This window comes from Bactrocera neohumeralis, chromosome 6 (genome assembly GCF_024586455.1).
Source record: "Bactrocera neohumeralis isolate Rockhampton chromosome 6, APGP_CSIRO_Bneo_wtdbg2-racon-allhic-juicebox.fasta_v2, whole genome shotgun sequence".
Taxonomy (NCBI): domain Eukaryota; kingdom Metazoa; phylum Arthropoda; class Insecta; order Diptera; family Tephritidae; genus Bactrocera; species Bactrocera neohumeralis.
Genome location: NC_065923.1, coordinates 78,265,859 through 78,285,947, shown reverse-complemented (window position 1 = coordinate 78,285,947; position 20,089 = coordinate 78,265,859). Strand labels below are relative to the sequence as shown.

Sequence of the window (20,089 nt, the reverse complement as noted above, 5' to 3'; positions counted from 1 at the left end):
CTACTATTACTCTATTTGTATTATTTCTCAAAACTCATTTTTCTTCTTACCTTTCCTAGCACTAATCGTCCGCTTTTCAATTTGTCCTACTTAACAAACTACTCACAGCAGAATTAGAAAATGACAAACTACTAAAAATTAACAACTTTTCAAATTTACTCTCACTTTTTGCTCTCAAACCATAGTTCCAACTACTCAACAGCAAATAAAGCATGAATATATTTGAAAAAATAAAATAAAAATAAAATTGCCGCAAATCTCACTCACCCTCAACGAAAACCGCAAAGCAAGTGCGTGCAACTTTCATTATTTCTCGTTTCCATCGTCGTTTTTTATCTCAATTTTATTGCAAAAGTGAGTTTCTAATAAATGACCTACATTTTTTGATTTATATGCGCTACTTGAAATTTCTTTTATATTAGCCGCCCAGCTATGAGCACCGCAGCCACTAAAATAATCAACGAGAAAACGTTGGCGCGGCATTTTCGGCAGTATTTGTGTGGTTGTTGCAGAATGTGCGAATATTTTTTTCGCATTTCATTTAAATTTCGATTTACATTTTTTAGCATGTTTTTTTTATTTTTTTTTCAGATATACCGTATATATATACATACATATATACAGCTATATGCTTCAATTGAAGTTGCATGAATAAAAGTTTTAGCAACAACTTTTGTAAATTATTTATTTCATTTTTACTTTTTTTTATTTTTTCTGTGCTGTTTTTTGTTTTTTATTTTTGTATTCGAAAATGTTGTAAATTTTTCCACTTGTGCCCATTTATTTGCACCATCGCTGCTCGGCTTGCTGCTGCTCACTCAGCCAGCCAATGAGCCGGAGAGCGGCAGTAAGGCTTTGTGCCTGCCGTTAGTTAGTCAGCCAGCTGACCAGCCAATCAGCCAGTGAAGCAGCGAGTTGGTCGGCAAAGCGGGCAATCGGATTGCTGTAGACTCAGTCAATCCCTACGTTTAGCCAGCAGTCATGATACTCTTAGTACACTCATGTAAGTCAGCTTCGCCAGTCAGTCGGTAAAGCTTCATTAGTACTTGAACGCAACGGTATTTTTTTGTCGGAGAATGGAAAAATTTAAGGTTAGGCATGTAAAAGAACAAGCGTTTGGTTTCATAAAATTTTTTAGAAATATTTATTTCAAAAATTTGGTAGAAATTATACCAGTTAATGCTCTAGCGCTTAACCACATATATAACCCACCCAACCTCAAAACTTCTTCATTCAACATAACTTTACTTAATTTTATCTATTGACCGTATAAATTACCCGAATTGGAATTAATGAAAGATATATTCATATCTGAATATTTTCTCAGGGAACCCAATAACTTGAAAATGTGTTGAACGTAACCTAAAAATTAACTTACTGGAGCCTATTCCTTGTAAAGTCATTTCTAGTGGTATAAATTGGATGAAACTGAGGTGAACTTATCCAAGCGTATCATTCTTGACTGCTTGACCTTTGCGAGTTCGAAGTAAAAATACTGTAAATCCCACACCTTCAGACAATTAGGAGAAAAAAAGGCAATAGAAATAGAACACTTCAGCAGATTTGTGGAGTCTTAAGCTTAGCAGTCTTACAATCCAACGATTAGAGATTTTTCGACCTAACAAAAGGCTATCCTTAACAGTCCAATTCTTCTCAAAGCTAGACCACAATAAGATAGAATGACTTTGCCATTTCTTAACCACAACCACGCACCCTGTATGCACGTATACTTTCGCCCAGTAGCCATAGCAGCCCAACAAGTGTTGATTTGTCGGTCTTTTGCAACTACCAGCCAAAGTTTATACCTGCCTGGACTATTATTGCCGCATTTTGTTGTAGTCTCTTTTATTATTTGCTTCGTTTTTAGTCTATGCTTTGCAGTTGCTTTGTTCCGCTGGAGTTACGAATTTTTAATCTTCATTGCCGCATTTTTTGCGCACAATTGACCATTATTTCTACTTCAGTTGCAGCAAAGCGAGGCAAAAACTTAACGCTATTTACATATAGATGAACCGCAAACATACCTTTACTGTACATAAATGTAACTGTAAATGTGTGTGCAGAGAGCTGGAAAACCCTTACTAGCGTTTGTACTTTCTTGCCTAGTGGAGGAGCAAAGATTCCACGCTTTTTGTTCTCATTTCGTGTGGTTGTAGGCTCGTTTGCCTCATAAATTTTCATTAGAGTCGTAATTCCTCGCGCCTACTTTCATAAGGCATACCTTTTTACTCTGAGGGCACAATAGTCGCGGTGCAAAGCCTCAATTTTCTACTCTTTTATAGGTATGTAAGTGTGGTAAATATGCTGAGATATTGGAAAGTTTGCATAGAAGTGGAGCTTAATAGAGTTTTGTCAGATCGGGTATTACGTAGAGGTATTAATCATCTAAATTGTCGAGGGTACATTTTGTTCCAATCAAAATAAGTCGTGATTCATTAAAATTCAACAATATAATATTCTTGTGGTTTCATGAAAGTTAGACCAAGTGTTTGTTCGATTGGCTACTCTCTAACATTTAATGGCGATAGGCGCAGTAAGAACGATTGTAGTTCTATTTCCCATATCAGTCAGTTCTCTCTCTGCTCTCATATTAAACAGGCTTTTAACTACTAGTGGTATTATTTTGGCAGAGAGGTAGGATTTAACGACCGACCTTCTGCAAAAAGCATTTTTAGAACCAACGAATGGCGAACAGCGGTATGTGGTAGACCATTATGTTTTCGAATACTTGCAAGTTTAATATTTTTGGATCTGGATATCATCAGTATGGAGAAGGTCAGACGAATGAATTCAAGTTTAATATACTTGTATTTGGATCTGGATACCATCCGTGTGGAGAAGGACAGGTGGATGAATCCAAGTTTAATATTTTTGGATCTGAATACCATTCGAAAGTCTGGCAAACAGTTCAGCTGTGAATGCCTACTAAAACAGAACGGAAGTCAGTAAGCTGAATGATCTTTTCAGTCCGCGAAACACTTTTCACAAGCACTTTTTGGGAGGGCCTTCAGCTCCCACGGTGAATCCTCCTCCTTCTTGAAATTTAATTGCAATTTTCGAGTGCTTTTTTGTCTTAATGTATATTTTTGCCCTTAATTCAAATTTTCTTATAAACGGATTTTTATGCCCAGCACTGCATATTTACAAAATTCTTTAAGCTTCTTCAAATTTATCCAGTTTGCCTACTTCCTCGGAAATATATATATATTTCACTGTTAATAAATTTTCTAAATATTTTTCAGCTTACTCGCAAATGAAGCAACCATTCAGCACTTAGCCATCACGGTTCTGCTCCTTACTGCCGGCAGCTGCTATTATTGCAGGTAAGTCGTAAACACGCTGCTCTAAGTTGTACACTGTTGTTGCCTGCCTATCTGTTGAGTTTATCTTCTGCCGCATTCTGCTGACTCCTATTTAGGTTAAAATCTTTCAGCAAAGTGACCTGTTGTTGTCTTACACACAATTTAGTATTTTTTTCTCTGCCTTACGCATTTTTCAAGTTTTTGCTCTCCCCCTTGCTTCGTACAAGCTGCTCGTTGCTATCATATTTTGTTGCGCTTCATAATAATAATAATAATCATAATTTGAAATTGCTCATCTGCATCTACCATTGGATTAACTCTGAATTACAACATTAATAAGCAATGACACGCAACAATGAAGCGATTCATGGGCTGGATCACCTGGTGGTCGACCTGTTAGCGACTATGCGCATTTTCACCTCACTGCACAGCGCTTAGCGCGAGTCCAGCTGTGGCAGCTACCACCACAGGTAGTTCACGAAAGAAAATGCGCGCGTAGGTGCTTACCTCGTGCTTTACTCCAGTCGGTACATAAAGTTGGTTGAGAGCACTCCCTCCAACAGCTCGTTAAAATCTCAATTTCCATTTTTCTTTTAGCGAATTTTTTATATCGCCTTCATAACCGCACTGCAGAGCTACTCACTTGCAAAATTACCGATTATTGTCATATTTACGTAAAGCCACATAATCAATAAATCGCGTGAGTTACCAAAAAGTGGTACTGAAGAAGATATTGTTATATAATATTAGCTGTTTTGGGCTTAACGTCTATTGCCTGGCAACTGCCCTAAATTGACCTAAAGTGCCATTTACAATGCTTATTTATTGAATTTATTTTCAAATGGTTTTGATTTTGCTCTTGAAAGCCATTTTTTCTTAGAATAAAAATGCCGGTATAATTGTAATATTGTTAGCTTTGATACGGTGCGCTCGTTTTGTGGTTGTCTCAAGGGTTAAGGTAATAAAAAAGATGATTTCCTTACCATAGAGAGCTGAGCATTACAATTATCTCAGCAGGCATGTTATTAATTAATTTGTGTCGAGCTTTAAGTTTAAGTTTACAGAGATTGCACGATCGGAATCAAGGGCTTTTATGGAAAGGGATTTCTTTTGTCGAGTAATTTTCCAGAAATTTGCCATTGCTTACTCCCTAAGGCAATAATAAGATCTTCAAAAATTTATTCAGATCGGACTGCTATAGCATAAAGCTACCATACAAGCTAAGCGAAAAAATTAGGACTTTTTAAAGAGCCTTTTCTATCAAGCTTTAACACCCAGCTTCAGTGCAACTGAAGTTAAAGTTTTTTCTTATTGTTACATAAGAACCTACCACCAAATTTTAGAAATTGTAATCTAGAAAAGAGCTTGTTTTTCATATCTAAGCCTACAATACCAGCAGTATTATCAAATATTTGACATTTTTTTCATCGATTTTTGGTAGCTTTCAATTCTCAAACATGTTATACAATAATTAATTTAATTATGCCAAGGACTTATAGACTCTAACACATAGCAATACAGAGCATATCACAAAGGTACTTTGGGGTAGTATTTGAGACAAGAGGGAACTAAGAGACATCGTAGATTTCATCACAGGGAAACTAAAAATCTTTGAACAGCTCGGGACATTGTAGAATTCATCACAGGAAACCTGAAAGACATTGGGTAGCTGAGGTGGAAAACGATTTGAAATTTTTGTGTGCGAGTGTAATGACTGTTTGCATGATTTTTCGTGCTGCCAAAAGCAGCTTTGAAATCGACGAACATGTGGTGTGTGTCGATCTCCTTTTTACGTATATTTTCCAAGATTTGATGCCTGTTGAATACTTGGTCAGTTGTTGATTTTCCAGGTCTAAGCAGTTTGGAGAAGTATTTCAGTATGCTCTGGGCATCAATCACTAGATTACTTCTGCAAGATCTAGAAGAGTATGCCCCGGTCTTGAAACCTTCTGCTAGTTGCCGCATCTTTTCGTAGAACATAAGCTTAAAGCTCCATAAAAACCTTAAATAATTAAATTTCAAATTTATTCTCAAAAGCTTTTAAGTCAAACTTAATGCCTTTTAAAACACTGCTGCAAAAATCCCGACGAAACACTCAAAAAAATATTATTCATATAAAAGAGCCCCTGTTGTTATTAAATTTTTTTCTCTGCCGTTTAAAAACATTTAAAAAATTTTGTTTTCTCACCAGTGTGAAAATTGTTTGCACTCAACATTAATAGCCGCGAATGCAATTTATGAAAATTACTTAAATGTCAGGCGGCAATGGAGCGCGCAGCGTTTGTGTTTGCAGTTATTAACAACAACAAGTTTCTTTTTATTGCAAATAATGAAAACAAAAAATACATACACGCGCGTATCGCACAGAAATGTGTTAAAAACTACAACAATAAGCAATTGTTTTAGTGCCTGAAGTTTGCGCAGCGCCACAGCTGATGCGTCGGAAAAAGTGTTTCAAATGCACTCATATTTCCACACTCGCCGGCGTTTAGTGTGGATAGTTAATTTTTGAGGATTCTCAAATTTTTTGTTACTACACTCGCTCAATTCGCTTTTTTAGTATTAATGTGCTTTTTGTGCCTTTTGCATTGCTCATTGGCTTAAAATATTTTTGTTATGGGCAATTTTCCGCTTTTCTTTGAAAATAATTTTGTTGTTTCACATCAGTTTATTGTACAGTTATTTTACTAATACTCAAATTTTTTCGTTTGTGTTGTGCCGTTAAGAGAATTTGCTAATTTAGTAAAGAGAGTGGATCTAAAATTTTTCAGTCACTGCTGGTCGCTCTCGGTTTTCAAATCCGTCGAAATTATTTCTTTCAGAATTGTGAAGGACCCCTCCAAGTTGTTCTATACCAGACGAGGTTTTACGTTTTTTCAATATATAAAAAATATAGTAGACATAAACCTTCAATGTACAACAACAGAGCTGTCAGTGCATCCTTTCCAACCCAGAAAAAGCAAAATAAATTGGTTTTGTGGTGAACGAAAGAAAGACAAAAAGACTCGTAGGCAACATATGTATGTCACTGTTGCCAACTATATGTTTGAAAAATTTAAGCACTTTATATTATATATCACAGAACCAGCATAAATTCTATCAATATTCTATACCTGACACCAACGGCTGTATATTTCTTGTCGACAGCTGCTACTAGGAAGCAAATCCCTTTCTGGATGAACAAAAATTACGCGCTTTCCTATTCCCTATTGCCCTTGCCGAGACATGAACGATGAGGAACCGTGCCGAGAAAGGCCTTGGAGTATTTGAGAAAACTCCGTAGATCTTTGGAGCCATTCGCATATGGGATGAATGTCGAAGAAGATGGAACCACGAAATGTACTATGAGTTCTACGGTGATATGAATATAGTTTAGCGCATAAAAATCTCGTTAGCCTGAAAGTTCATGCTCCAGCGGAAATCTTCTTGGACTCGAGACCCGTGGGTGGACGAGGAATACAAAGCGACTTGTAGTGTAAAACTGACATGGAAGTTGATGCTCCAGCGGAAAGCTCCTAAGACTAGATACCCGTGATTGGACAAGAAATACATGGCAAACTGTCCGTACTTGTGCTGTACACTTGGCTTGATCTTATAAAGGAGAGACGCTACTGGCGAAGTTGTGTGCTCTTGTCGCAGATCGACACACAAAAGAAATCGATCATACCATAGTCAAATACTCGAATACTAAATGGGATTTGACTCTTTGACGTCTATAGACTAAATAATAAATATATAATAATAATAATAAGTATCACCTGACACTAGAATGCGAAACAAAAACAGTACTATACTTACTTTATTGTCGCGCAATCATTCACAATGTTCATTAGCATTATTCGTTAAAGTTGTAAGCAATTCGTTACCCCCAACCACACTCAAACATCAAAATTTTATATTTCGTTCGTGCTAACTACCAATTCTCCATAGGTTCATGAAAACTGCACTATACTATATCGCCATGCTGACTGTAGCATACTCCAAATGCAAATAAATCGCCGTAAAGGTGGCAGCCGTAAGCCATTTAAAATTGAAATAAAAAATGCAAACATAACGTTTTTTTAACATATTTTATGAAAATATTTATTTTACGAGATTTTTTTTTACACACCCGTGCTAAAAGCAGAAAATTTATAAAAAGTGCGCTGCCACTATAAATGTGTATAATTTTCCGCTTTAATAGCTGATAAAACTTTCGCATTCATTTTCGTGGCAATATTTCTTTTTTTTTTCTTTTTTATGAAATGGAGTTGTACTTGTACTTTTTGCGCTAAGTTTTGACATTACTGAACCTTACGACAAAAGTGGCAAAACCGTGGGTGAATGAGAAGGTGGTTTTATAGCACTAGTCTGTGTCTTCAAAAGAGTATATCTGTGTATTTTTTGCCGATTTTTTGTGTGCCAGTCATTAAAAATAAACTGTAATTGCAACTTAAAGCGTTAAGCTCTTAAGATGAAATGAATATAAAAGAAGAAAAGAGATGAGAATAAAAAGTATGCAAAAAGAAAAGAAGGTATAACAGTAGACAAGTGAATAATGAGGCGAATGGCTTTTGATGAAGAATGCTAACATAATTTTTTATGAAGAAACTGCAAAATATTAATAATTTTTTTTTTTTTTTTTGGGAAAAACCAACAGACGAAGCTTCGGCTAAGGAGAATTGTTGCTGTAACTTTAAGCTACTTTTTTATGCAAAAAGTTGTACAGCATAAAAACCGAAGTTTTTTGTATAATTCTCAGCCAACTTGCTCACCTGCGTATCACACAAACTTGCACAATGTAAAGTAGTATTCGGCAATAACCATAAATGGACTGTCTTTATGATAATGCATAGTGGCGATTTTGTAAGAAAAGCATTTTTAACAAACTCTTGATAAGAAAAAATGTCAGACACACATATATAAAAATGCCTTCCTAATCCAGTAAGACGCAGAAATGTGTAAGAAGACAAAAGTGGAACTGGACCACAGCTGTATTTACCAAAGAGGAAATGATTAGGAAATTCACTTATTCTTAAATGTATGCAGCGCGCACTTTTATACTTACGATGTGTTTTTAACTTGTTTTTCTTGGAAATTTTAAGTGACATAGATATTTGCAGGTAAATAGAAATAACGTTGCCTACATTTGGGAGCAAAGAAGAAAGTTATTCGTGTTAGGCCAGCATGAAGGCAACGATTTACTGATTGAAAAAAAAATAGTTTGCTCTTTTAAGTTACTTAGACTTATATTTTAATAACTTATGATTTAGCGGAGAAAAAAATAGCTACTAAAGTCAGTAGTTCCCTAGGTATAGGGCCAAACGAAGTCAATTGTTCTAGAAAATGCGCTTTTTTAACGTGTTTCCCTTAGAATTTTCATGTGACATAGTTATTTGCTGGTAAATAAAAAAAAACGTTGCCTACATTTCGGAGCGGAGAAAAAATTTTTTCGTGTCAGGCCAAAATGTAGACAATGTTTTTCTTATTGAAAGAGACATTTGCTTTTTAAGCATTTTCGACTAGTATTTTCTAATCTCATGATTCAACGGAGAAAAAATTGGTTACTAAGGTCAGTAGTTCCCTACTTGTTGCGCTAAACGAAGTCGATTGGTCGAAGAAATGCTGTTTTTTATTCTCCAAAACTCTTAAAGACCGTATGTCTTGAGCAGAGAAATTAATTCTTCTAAACGTACATATAAATTAGAACTCCCAGACACTCTGGAAGAACACTTGCAGCACATAATATGTCCAATAATCCTCGAGCTTAGCATATATAAGAAGCTAGCTATATGAATATCTATAAATTTCAACACCATATTAAAGTACCGTTATGTGCATACCTAATGCAAATCCAAGGAATTTCCAGATAATCCCTTAACATTTCAAGAAGCTAAACAAGCGCTTCCTCAACTCACTTACACAAACAAATACACAGTTATTTATTTGTATAGCAAATGCACACGCGCTGCGTTAATAATGCAGTTAAAACGCCGCCGGCAGCGCAACTTCGCTGCATTCACGGCATCAAGAGCGATTTGTTACGCAATAAAACTGTCTGCCATACTGTAAGCGCTGCCGGGTGTGTTGCTTGCCGCAGCCGTTGTCAACTGACACGTCGTTGCCGCCACAGATGACTGATGTTATTTACTATATTTGATGTATGCGATTATTGTTTTTATTTTTGTTGTTGCTATTGCTACGATTTCCATTTGCTTCTCCGAATACACGATTCCGAGTTGTTAAAGCGCATTTGTGGAGGCATTTTTATTGAACTGAGTTGGTTTTAGGTTTATAGGAGTCTATAGATTGTTCAAGCCAAACTCGTAAAACAAATTTCGCACCAGATTGAGAGACATATTTGAAGACTCGTCATTCTATAATTTGTTGTGTTCAAGTTGTAACCTTTTTCAATGAGAATCAGCGCTCTGAAATTAATGTCAAAATCCCAGCCTCTATAACAGACAGAAGAGACATTAACGGAAAAAATAAAACTAACAGAGAGCAAAGCTGAAGCAGTATTCTTAGCTAAGAAGCTCTCATTCATTTCGTAACTAAGGAAACGGCTTCAACGTTGAACAACTTGAACTCACTGCCATGAAATCCTCTCTTTAAGTTATTTCTTTAACATAAACTGTCTTCGGTAAGCAAAATTGACTCCTGAAGTCATTTCTACTTGCACTTCGCTACTTTTGTGCTTATTGTTATACTCGCTGCTAACCAGCTACTTCCAGCTCTAAGCAAAATTCGTCATTGCCATTTGCTCCGTGCAACACACACCTGACAACTGTTATATGCTAACTTAACACGGAAGCTAGCAACAAAACCAGATACACTTTCTAAACAAAGACAACACAACAACATTAACACGAAAACAATAACAACAACAACAACACAAACAATAACAACAACAAAAAACCAAATACAGTTCCTAAGCAAGAACTCAACAACAACAACTCTGTTGACAGACCGCCAGCAGGTGTGCCTTCTATCATGTTTATCACTTGTTTAGCACTTCCCACAATACACTTACCGTTACGCTACAACGCGACTACAATTTAGATACTCTGACATATTGTGTTTGTTGTTTTTATTGATAAAGTTGCGACAAAAAAACGCAGAGCAGGTGATATACTTACAACAACAAATACTTCAATATTTTTGCATACATGTTTCAACTACGGCATATGAGTGGCATTATGTACATTAGGGTGTTTGGTTTTTTCTCAAGCTAATTTTTGAGGTGTCGCTCAAAGTTTCAGTTGTTGCCCCAAACAATTTAACAAGGTATATTATTTTCAATGTAATTCGAGCCTAAAGCATTTTACTTTTCCTTGAACTACAAAAGGACAGTTATTTAAAAACTTTTTTTGAAATTTTTTTAATTTTTTTATTATATTTTTGAATTTTCCGCGGTTTAATTTTTTTTTTTTTAATTTTATTTCGTATTTTTTTTCGCTTAGTGGAAAGAAAATTTTAATTTTATGTTTTTTTTGAACCACCCTTATACATATGTATGTATATCAAGTAATGTGTAAAGAAATTAAAAATTGTATGCAAAAAGCGAGTTCTCAGTGGGAAACGTGTCTAAGAACTTATTTTATAATATTTTATAATGGGTTGTCAAAAAAGACTTGCGGTATTTTTATTGAATTTTTTTTTTGTTTTTTATTGAAATTGAAATGAATTTTTGATGACTCATGCCCAGCTCTTGACCGATGCTATGGCTGCTACTATGCCGGTCTCTTTCGACCAATTCAGCGATTTCATCGTAATTTTCGACGGCAGGCCTTCCGGAGCGTGGCGCGTCTTCGACCACCTCTACACCAGAACGAAAACGTTGAAACCATCGTTGTGCGGTGGAAATGGAAACTGTATCGGGTCCATAAACTGCACAAATTTTATTGGCGGCTTGAGCTGCATTTTTGCATTTATCGTAGTAGTGCTGTAAACTATGCCGTATTTTCTCTTTATTTTGCTCCATGTTTACGACGCTATGACTCAAAAACGACTTAAAAGAAACGATAATCAATCAAACACGTGTTAGCGCGTGAAATGACCTTTCCAAAAAAGGTATAGCATGACCCGATGCGACGAATAAAACTAGAACTACGCGCTTTCAGCGCCAACTAGCGAAAATACCGAAAGACTTTTTTGACAACCTATATATAAAATATTCGTTTATTTTTTTTCACCCACCCTAATATATATGTAAATCAAGTAAAGTGTAAAGAAAGCAAAAATTGTATGCAAAACACCTTCCTAGTGGGAAAGGTGAGTGGAGAAACTTTTCTTTTATATTTTTTAATGCGAAAGTGAGGTTGAAAACGGGTGTGACAACAATACATGCGCATATGCATTCCACAAATGCCTTTAAATACACATACATACATGCTCCCTCAAAAGCTCAGCTAGATGCATTGCTACATCAGTAGAATTCAATTCATACACTTGACTTAGACATTTGCAGGCGTTGGCTGCACTACACTTTATCCACTGCCGCTTTGTGAACTTCGCCAACGGAAAAGTACACTACCAACAACTACTGCAGCTACGAGTCAAGCAAAGAGCACATTCTGCTACCTAACACACATACCGACAATACATTTATTTATTTGAACAGCAAAGGCGTGAGCATAAATGCCAATAGCTGCGTATCTTTACACTCTCATATACATATATGTATGTAAATATAAATATGCCGACACACATTCAATCAAACATCAGTGTTAGTACCACATTTGTTGCATAAATAATGTCTCAGCAATGCGTGCGTGTGAAATGCTTGAAATAGTTTCCTTACTAGCGATTATTGATTGCGTTGCCATTCCTGGCTGCAGCTGATACCGTTATATGCGCGCTCATAACCGTAAACACATAAGTGATTGCATATAAACACAATATTTATTTGTTTATAATTTAAAAGGAATTGCAGTGCATGAAATGATTATGCAGTTTATAGTCGGACTGCTGCATAGATTGCCTAGTAAATTATTAAATTACTCAGCTGGCATTAAATAAAACATATGTGCAAATAAAAATGTATAAAAATAAAAAACAAACTACAAAAAATAATAACATAAATTCGCAGTGTCATAAAACTAGATTAGCCCTGTGCTTTTCGCACTTTTGATATTATACAAAAATACTATAAGAATATGTGTATAAAAATTTCGTACATACAGGATATGGATGTTGCAACCAAATTAATATCGCGCACATGCATACGTTGTACAAAAAATATATGAAATTTTTTTTCAGAGTTTTAGCAATTATTTTCAGGCCTTTCACAGCACAAGCAAAAAAATGTATGACTTTTTAAGCAACTTCTTCTATGCTTTTGCAAATTTTTGCAAATTTCTTTATAAAACATTTTAATATTTATTTTTTTTTTAAATTTGTGTTGCTCCAATGTGAATTAATTCACTTCGTGTTGATTTCTAAATAATTTTTGTTTTCATTTTTTATGCTTTTATAATATTTATTTATAAATTTTTCCACTTTTTTTTGGATAAGAAGCTTTAGTTGCAATTTTATTTTTTGTTTTAAATTTTTTTTTTATTTTTCATTTTATTTTGATGATATTTCTATTCGCGCTGAAATGCTACAAATTATAACCTCGAACCTGCGTGTTGAAACTACAAAACAAACAACCGTAATTTACTTTTCGGCAATGGCAATTAAGGTTTTTTTCACCACAAAACTAACTTTTCTATAAATAAAAAAAATGTTAATTTCGACTGGCGACGCTGATCAGCATATGTAGTGCACTAAGATCCACTCCAAACATGAACCTTAAGGCAAATATTGCCCATAGATATCGCCAAAAGGTGTATGGCTGCGAAATTTGCTAGCGGACTCAGAGAATATGGGCCCTAAGTCAGCCATTGTTTGACAACTCGGAAATCCTCTCACACTTTGACTTTATAGTGGATCCCTTGGCTTGACCAAACCGAACTCTGGTGGCTCTTTCTCTACCCATATACTGGCGAAAGATTTGTTAGGTGGGAAGCAGTGGTAGTGAAGGGGCACAGTGAGCTTCTTTTCGGATGGGTTAACGCTTGCGAGAAGGTTGGTGGAGGGTTTAGTATCAGCTGCTCTCTATCAACTCCAGTTTCACACTTCCTGACTATTGCAGTGTTTTCCAAATCGGGGTTCCAGTAGATTTACTGCTCCAGAATGCAGCCTCGTTCAGAGAAGTGATCATCCACTCAGATACCAGGGCGGCGATACTAGGCTTGAACTCAGCAACATTGCCTTTAAAGTAAGTCAAATAATACCCCACCTCGGTATCAATATTATCGAGTCACTTTATGATGAGACTAGTTTGGGTATCAGGCCAGATTGTAATCACAGACAAAGGTAAAGCTAATGAGCTACCAAGCAAAGACACCCTAGAACCGTTATCAGTAGAAAGGGAGCGGGATAGCTGCGTTTCGCGGGAGCTAGGCCAGCATCGGCACATTGCTGCTGTCGCAAAATCCTTTTGGCCCAAGATCGCTCGTAAGAGATCTAGTGCTCTGTTTGCCAGCAGTACTATGATGACCTCAAGGCTAGCAATATCGCTTGGCTATCTGTGTATATGGTAGCTCTCTGTAGCCCCCTAGATGCTAGCGGAATTTGATGGACGGAGGGAGAAAGAGATATCAAGTTTTTGACCCGTCGATATAGATTGTGGTAATATTCTCCCCTCCTAATAAACATCTTTACCAATCACCTGGTGATTTAGTCTGATCTAAAAGCAATTTTAATTTCATTTAATTTTTTTTATTGATTTGACTTCAAACTTGTTAATCCTTCTTTTAAATATTGTCGAAATTTTAATACATTTCTCTCGTACGCAATAATATTAGGCTTGGCTTATTCCCAGATTTAGCTATTTCATAAATGACGGCGGAAATAATATTTTTGATGCTCTTCAAATAATACTTTTTTTGATGAAAAATTTGGCAGCTACAACGAGGTCGACTGCCACAGAATAGTTCATCTATTATAACTATGCCAAAAATATTCCAAGCGAAAATACATATCACGATGCCACAGAGATATATTGCAGTTACTAATAAGCATATGGCAAAATGAAATGCAAAAACTCAAGGCAAAAATGTTAATTGTAATATTAAACGCACTTTCAATATGCATAACCAAGCGAAATTATTTTAAATCGAACCTTCATTAGTTCAATGCAGAAACCGTTGTGCCAAAAAGACAATTAACAGACACAGTCTTACATACACGCACACAATGAAATTTATGTGCAGACTTGAGTGCAATTGAAAAGTGAAAATGTCAAGGCCACCGCTGGACGCCGCTGCAACGCACACCTTTCCACAAACTGCATTTGTTTAAGCAGCAAATTTCGCTCACACTTCGCTCTCTGTCTTTTAGTAGTGCGGCCACCGTGGCGTATACGTAACCCACATTCATTGCAGCGCTTACGTGTTAACACCAAATGACTCTATTGACTTGCTATTTGCTATTCATTTCATTCGTGCTTTTTTGCTTCTTCCGCCACCTTTACGGCATCCATTTTTGCTGACGTCCTTTTATTTTGTACCGTTTCGGTGAAAATTTATTGCCGCAAAAGTTTTTGCCGCTGCAAAAGTTTGCGTATATTTTCTGCGGCGATTGCTTCCTTTGCTGGCTTGCTTTTGACTTTTCATTGGCTAACATGGCTTGCGTTGATTGTTGTTGCTGCGTACCTTTTTTTTAACAATTTTCAACTTTGAATTTATCTACCGTAATACCTAGTGTAATATTAATTAACCCAGCAGAGCGCCAAAATAACTTGCGCAAGGATATTTATTGCAAATACATACACACTTACCCACACAAACTATGTAAGCCTTGTGCTTTCTGCGCACGCACACCGATTTGGCTTTTGTGTAACCTTCGCAGGTAGCGCATATTCATTTGACACAGTGTTGAAAATCGATTCGCAAATAACCTTTATTCACTTAATTTATAGGCGGCGATAAATACACAAAAATGTGTGTAAAAAATGTAATAAATATAATTCAGTTGCTTACTTTTCAACGTATATTGTGTGGACGAAAATAAATCTTGAAAATTTTTTTATATAATTTTTAACCAAAAGCGGTCATATATTTGAGTTTTGTACAATAGGTTAGGTTATGTTAATCTGGTAGGTCAAACAGCTGCGCATGGACCAGTTTTGGTTCTTTGCTAGGTCCAAGAGGAGCAGTCATCCTTTAGTGCAAGTTTTAACAGACTCTGCGGCTTCACTATTGATATAGCCTCCAGTGTATCATACCGTGGGGACCCCAGTTACTTAGAGCGTAGCCTTGCCAATGTAGGACAAGTGCACAAGAAAAGCTTCACTGTTTCCCTGGTGCCCTGCTCTAGACATTTCCTGCAGCATTCTCGCCCTGTCCGCCCCATTTTGTGAGCGTGTGTCGAAACCAAACAGTAACCAGTGAGTATTCCCATCATGTTCCTACAGTCTCTTCTATCGAATGCCAATAGGAAGTTTGTGTTGAATAAGTTTTATATAATCCAACGAACTCAAATAAGACAGTAAATTTACCAGCTAGACGCTTAACTCATTATGGACAAAAATGTTGCCTACATTTAGGCTAAAAGAACACTCTACAAGATTTTTCTAGTGAAAAGTATTTAAAATGTTAAAACGCTGAGAGAGATGCTCTTTTCTTTGAGGCAAAAATAAACAATGACTCTCTTATTAGACTTTCCGAGAAGCGTAGAGAGAGACACTCTTCTCACGAGGCAAAAAAAAACAAATATGAACCACTCTTTTACAAAACATTCCTATCAAAGAGACTGACTCTACTTTTTTGAGGCCAAGAATATTAATAACTTACAACCATGTGAAAAACTACATGATTTTACAATGATTTTTATTGGTTTCTTGTAGGAAAGGTTCAATGAGTATATAATTCTAAAACAACTGCAATTTCTCTACTTTCTCGATTATAGTCTTTTCGCACAGCCAAACGAATATAGTGCAAATAGGCTCGATTGCTGATCAGCTGTTATAATTGACCTTCATTTTGTATATTTTCTAAAGTTTAAAGTTCATCAACTGATTTCCAAATTTACAGCTTAGACAACAATCCTCAGAGTTAAACACACCAAAATTTACAGTGAGGACAACAACCCGTAAAATTGCCTTCCAGTTTCAACTCGATTCCCTCGATTCGATTAAGAATTTATGTAGTAAAATAAGGTTTCTATTTTGTGTGGTAAATCGATCTAAATTAGGGCTTTAATTTGGCAATTGCCAGTTAATTGAACAATTAACTCCTGTGCATAAGGACTATTAAGAGTAATCTAAGAAGTTCACCAATTCCAACAATTTCATAAACTCTAAGCACTGCAACCAACTCGAGTTCCAAAAAAAATGCAGAATTAATTCGTAGAAAAATTGTGACTCCCTGCAGCCTGCCAAACAGCGCCAGCATTTTCGTACTTAATTTTTCCCCCGTTTGTTGTTTTTATTGTACATACCGCAGGCAACTTGTAGCAATCAACCGCTGTGGCAACAATACAGAACATGCAACATGCAACAATAAAGTTGTTTTTTCTTTCAGTAACCAAAAATGCCCGCACGTGCGGTTGGAGGGCGTAATTTTACAGCAACATAATACTTGCAACACCGAAAGTTTGCCACCAACACACAGCAAAAATATACAGCTACAAGATTTACAATGTTGAAAAAGAGTACCAAGGCAAATGAAAATATTTAGCGCCAAAAACTTTTTGAAGACAAGATAGCGGTAGAGTATATAAAAATAGATATGCGAAGTTAGGTGCGTCTCAATCATATATGTTAGATGAAGGAATGTGTTTCATATTACCGACTTATGGGCAAATGAGTTCCTTACTTCAATTATAACATTGTGTGATTCGCAGGGATTTGATCAGAAGAGACCGAGAGCGTTGGTCTATGAAAAATGCCCTCTCTGTGCAGTGAAGGTTGAAAACATTTCACTACCAAAGAAGAAGCCTTCTATATACCAAATCATCTTTCGCCTTTCAGTGCATTGTAACATCTCCTAAGCGAAGATCACAGCAATTAAAGAAAGCCGTCTTTTTCTGACAAGGAGTGTGCTTATAACAAGGAATATTTATACAGATAGCCAGTCGGATTTAAGATCAGTAAAGTCTCTTAGGGTTTCGCTAACTTAGCGAAAGATCTCTTAGTGAATCTAACGTCCTGTTTATCCATAAACCAACAATGAATTGCAGGAAATAGTGATATTGTGAAACAGATGAACTAGCCAGGAAAGTCGAGACCCCAAAATTAGACTCCGGAATTAGGGAATTGTAAATATTTAATCGAGTAATTGGTTATAAACTTAGCAGAGTCTCGGTGGAATCAATGCCTGACTTACTCACCAAACATGTAAACTTGATATGAATGGAATATGGGCCGCACATGCCGATTATTAAAATATAAAAGGAAAGGTATGGGAATTCTAAAAGGAGTGCAAACAGGGCACTGTCTAATTGGCAGGTATGACAGAAGACTAGAAGAGTCCAAAAACGAGTTTTTCATTAGTTTGGAGGTAGAAAAGGAGGAGACTCTCAGACATCTTCTATGCGATAATAAAGTTCTGTATATATAGGAAAGGAATCGCAACTAGCGGTCGACGATTTTTTGGCGATGTCTCGTAGGTTGCGCAGATACAACTTTTCGTATTGATAAACTTCATGAACATCAGAAGCACGGAGTGGTTTAGAGAGGTGCCTATAAACTGAGGGGACCTAGGAGCTTCGTGAGACAGCCACTCTACCCCCTACCTACCTAAGAAGCCGTCCTTCGAGAGCAAAGTGAAGTTAAAACTAGCATCTCACTTAGAACATAATAGACCCTAGATCCATACTTACTTATATAATCTATCTAGCATATCACTTGCTACCTGGTTTTGTCTAGGAGTGAGAACGTTCATATTAGTTTAGATTACACCTATCTATTGGACGTCAGCTAAACCGATTAGATCTTCAACATTGAAAGTTGCTCAAAGGTTTCTTGAATAATCTTCAAAATATATTTCAGATGTGCTCAAGAAGGGACGAAACTTTTGAATTCTCTCCACTTCTTATTAATAGCGCTGCCGTGGAACGTTTTGCGTTTCTACGAAATCTCAAAATAAAAAAAAAAACTCGTGGCGGTATTCTTTGATAATGATCTGACGCCTCAGCTATGGACCGAAGACTTAAGGGGTTTACCTCTAATCTGCTCTTTCTAGTATTTGTTTCCATTATTATATAAGCCTTTCCGGGGATATCTCACAATCATAGAATATAAATACTCAAACATTCATTTGAATTATCAGTTTTACTGCGTTAAGTCTTCAAAAAGGTAAGGTCGTACAACTTAAGTGAGTGCTTGGAAGTAAAAAGCGTTTTGTGGGTTCTACTGAAGCAAAGTTGGTTCAATATTTCTTAAAATCTATTATAAATGCCTTCTTAAAATGTTAGCCAAACCATTTTCTCGTATTCTCTTCATTAAGGTTGATCTTCATCTTTTTTCTGTAGCGTTTTCTTAATTCAGTGTTTTAAGTAGAATTCTCCCAACAAGGAAGACCTGGCTGCTGAAGTCAGAATGCTATTGGTATCATAGCTATGAAACGACCAAACCCAATAAGCTCCTTTAGCTTTAAGACGGTGTACAATGATTTGCAAAGCACCCCAACCATAACCTTCAGCACTATATTTTTCATAAACAATTTTTTCTTATCTATGTATTGTTTTTCTTATTTTTTGATTTTTTTTTTTTTTTGCTTTCCACCAACAACTGCTCCCTGCTCAGCTAATATTTAGCATTCTCCCCTAAGCACAATCATTCATAAACTGAATTAATCGCACTCATGGAATTTAAAACAAAGGCAAACAAATTTCTGCGCAACGCATTTAATCTAGGGACATATTAAAAGCAGCGCAGCGCATAGCTGAGGAATAGAAAACAAGCAACATTGCAGAAATAATACAACAAAAGCAACGCAACAAACTCATATTACAAAAATGCGTAGAACACCACGGAATTATTTAATACTTTTTATGCTCTTGTTGTTTTTGCTTTTTGTTTTTTTTTTGCGCTACGACGCTAAACAAGCAAATAAGCAGTTAACAACAACAAGTAGCGCAAAAAAAATTTTCAAATTCCAGTCAAAGTTTTGGAACGCAGCAACTGCAGTGAAGACTCGACTCCTCCAGGACATTTGCCGAGATCAACGGCAAAGCGTAGCAAAAAATCAAGGAAAATCGGCACAGCGCAAGAACAAGGGACGCCAAGGGTGCGGCAGCACAGAAAAGCGCAAAGTTTTGCATTTTATGCATGTGTGTGTGTCTGTGCCTGTGTGTTTGTTTGAATACTAAGCGCCCTGTGGGAACTGATTACTGCTGCAGCGGCAAACGAATTCTGCTCCAAAACTGATAAGCATTGCGTAGTTGTTGTTTTTGTTTGCTGTTGTTATGCTTGGTTTTCTGCATCTTGCATTAAATATAAGCGCTTTCTTGGTTTTACTTGCTTTGGTTTAATAGATGCATATACATATATTTTGCTCGATTCTGTTCAACGTGTTTGTGGTTTTGTGCATGTTTCGCTGATCAAATCTGAAATTGCGAAATTTTTACGAAAAATTTAGTTGGCATTAATGAAAACCATTAGCTATTAAATCTAATTCTAACATAAGTCGTTGTTTGTGATTTGAAAATGCAATTAAAACTTAATTTATTTGCGGTAATTTTCGAAATTCTTAACAGATAACTTACATGCACTTAAAATTTCAAAGTTAGTAATTTTTGTTTATGCAAAAAAATTA

At 36.2% G+C, this 20,089-nt stretch overlaps 1 long non-coding RNA gene across 3 annotated transcripts in view; it reads left to right on the top strand.

The window, feature by feature from the left end:
• The window catches only part of LOC126763522 (uncharacterized), a 331,668-nt gene that overhangs the window by 296,959 nt on the left and 14,620 nt on the right, over positions 1 to 20,089 (top strand). For all 3 annotated transcript variants that reach the window (XR_007667626.1, XR_007667624.1, XR_007667625.1), the window contains one exon: positions 3,243 to 3,323. This is a non-coding gene — a long non-coding RNA (uncharacterized LOC126763522). The remainder of the gene's footprint in view (positions 1 to 3,242; positions 3,324 to 20,089) is intronic.